The sequence below is a fragment of the Podarcis cretensis genome (assembly GCF_951804945.1).
Source record: "Podarcis cretensis genome assembly, chromosome: 16".
NCBI classification, from domain to species: domain Eukaryota; kingdom Metazoa; phylum Chordata; class Lepidosauria; order Squamata; family Lacertidae; genus Podarcis; species Podarcis cretensis.
In genome coordinates, this window is record NC_137186.1 from 11,988,063 (window position 1) to 11,990,760 (window position 2,698).

Here is a 2,698-nt window from a genome sequence, read left to right on the forward strand (position 1 = left end):
CCTGGGGCACTTTTATAAGTGATTGATAGACATCAGAATTTAAAATACTGAGAGCTACCCGTTCGCAAAGGTCCGTATAGTTAAAGCTATGGTTTGCCCAGTAGTGATGTATGGAAGTGAGAGCTGGACCATAAAGAAGGCTGATCGCCGAAGAATTGATGCTTTTGAATTATGGTGCTGGAGGAGACTCTTGAGCAGGGGTAGGCAACCTAAGGCCCGTGGGCTGGATCCGGCCCAATTGCCTTCTCAAGGCCCACAGACGGTCCAGGAATCAGCGTGTTTTTACATGAGTAGAATGTGTCCTTTTATTTAAAATGCATCTCTGGGTTATTTGTGGGACATAGGAATTCGTTCATTCCCTCCCCCGCCAAAAAATATATAGTCCGGTCAACAACATGGTCTGAGGGACGGTGGACGGGCCCACGGCTGAAAAAGGTTGCTGACCCCTGCTCTCCCATGGACTGCAAGAAGATCAAACCTATCCATTCTGAAGGAAATCAGCCCTGAGCGCTCACTGGAAGGACAGATCCTGAAGCTGAGGCTCCAATACTTTGGCCACCTCATGAGAAGAGAAGACTCCCTGGAAAAGACCCTGATGTTGGGAAAGACGGAGGGCACAAGGAGAAGGGGACAACAGAGGACGAGATGGCTGGACAGTGTTCTCAAAGCTACTAATGTGAGTTTGACCAAACTGCTGGAGGCAGTAGATGACAGGAATGCCTGGCGTCCTCTGGTCCATGGGGTCACGAAGAGTCGGACACAACTAAACAACTAAACAACAACAACATAAGTGATTGATAGACATCGGAATTTAAAATGCTCAGAGCTACCTGTCTCTTTGCGACTCAAGAGGAGGTATCAAGGTCAAGGATTCAACAAGGTGGCATTAAGCAAAACACACTCAGCCTCAGTGTTCCCCATCTGCAATATGGGCACAACAACAGCCTACTTTACAAAGTTGTTGTAAGGACAGCAACTAGATAATGCATGGGAAGTGGCTTTGAGTATGGCACGTTGAAGTTTAAATCTCCCAGGGTTGTAGCTAACTAACTGTACTAAGAGTAAACCCACTGAAATGAATTCATCTTTGGGTTTCCCTGGGCAAAGCAACTTAACACAGTTACTTATTATTAATAATAATCTACTGTCCATCAACTAGCATTGGCTATCGTGTCTTTTTCATGGTGTGGAAAAGCCATAATTCACTGTTACAAAATATAACAAAATTTAAACAATAAAAAACAAGTTAACAAAAACAGTTCATTAAGAAATATACAATAAAATTAAGCAATCCCCTTGTAATTCATAAGGTATAATAATAAAATACACAGTCCCAGTAACAGTGAAAATAATGCACTTCAAAATTAAATCTTGACCCGAACAGAAGCCCCTAAACACCACTGCCATTCTGATAATCTCTAGGATACAATTCTCTCTGTCTCTCTCTCTCTCTCACACATTTCCTTTGTCTCCTGTGTTAAAGACAATTTTATTTTAATTCACAGAAGTCTCAAATAAAGACAAATGACACTCTCAGGGCTAGGGAGAGAAAAACTTTTTATAAACACACCAGAGAATTTTAGAAAGAAAAAGTAACCCAGAGAGAGATGCACACCCCTTCTCTGGGGCTTCCTGTATCCCAAATGAGTAGAGATACTAATTGGACTCTGGTGGGGTCACCCCAGCAACCAACTAATGCTTCTAACAGTTTTGCCCAGGAATCAGTCAGGCTTCATTATGCTAGCACAAAAAGTACCACTGTTTTTTTGTCTTGCAACAAGAAAACATGTGCCTGCTTCTAGATTGCACAGAACTCTGTGCCAAGATGTAAGCATTGTTACAAACACACACACACACAAAATGAACACACTCACACCTATAAACCATTTCACAATTGGAAATAAAAATGATAATTAAGTACCTGAATTCTTTCTCATCCAAAGGGACCAGTGCCTGAGTTTCCACAGCCTAAAGGTCACCCAGTGAGCATCATGGCCGAGTGATGATTTGAACCCTGATCTCTCCTGGGTCCTTGTCCGACACTCCAAACCAGGCTTCCTCAACCTCGGCCCTCCAGATGTTTTTGGCCTACAATTCCCATGATCCCTAGCTAGGACCAGTGGTCAGGGCTGATGGGAATTGTAGTCTCAAAACACCTGGAGGGCTGAGGTTGAGGAAGCCTGCTTTAAACCAATACCCCAAAAGGACCCCTTCCCCCAAATAGAAGTGAGACAAACACCATTTTTGTTATTATTTTTTTAGTAAATTTATTCACAAAAAAAGTTTCAACCTCTTCATTTTTCTCTTGTCATCTATGTACAAACCCATCATTATATATACAAAGTCACATAGTCGTTTAAAATCAGTAGTGGCTGCCACAGTCAGACTGAGGGGTAAGCGCATGTTATTTCCCCCCTGAGGGCTTGGGGGGGGGCAAGCGGACGGACAATGGAGGCTCTGTGCATTCTTCCTCCCACACACACATCCCTTCACAAGCTCCCACACATACACTCTCTCTCTCTCTGCCAGGCCTTGCCCTGCAACCACTTCGCTCCCATCCCGCCTTAAGACCTGGTGATTTTTATTTTATTTTTAAAAAAGAACAAATGAGGGGAAAAAAATAAAATAAAAAGGAACCTGGGAACGTATATGGAGAAGTGGATGACCCGGGTCACTCGTAGAAACAAACCCCACACAG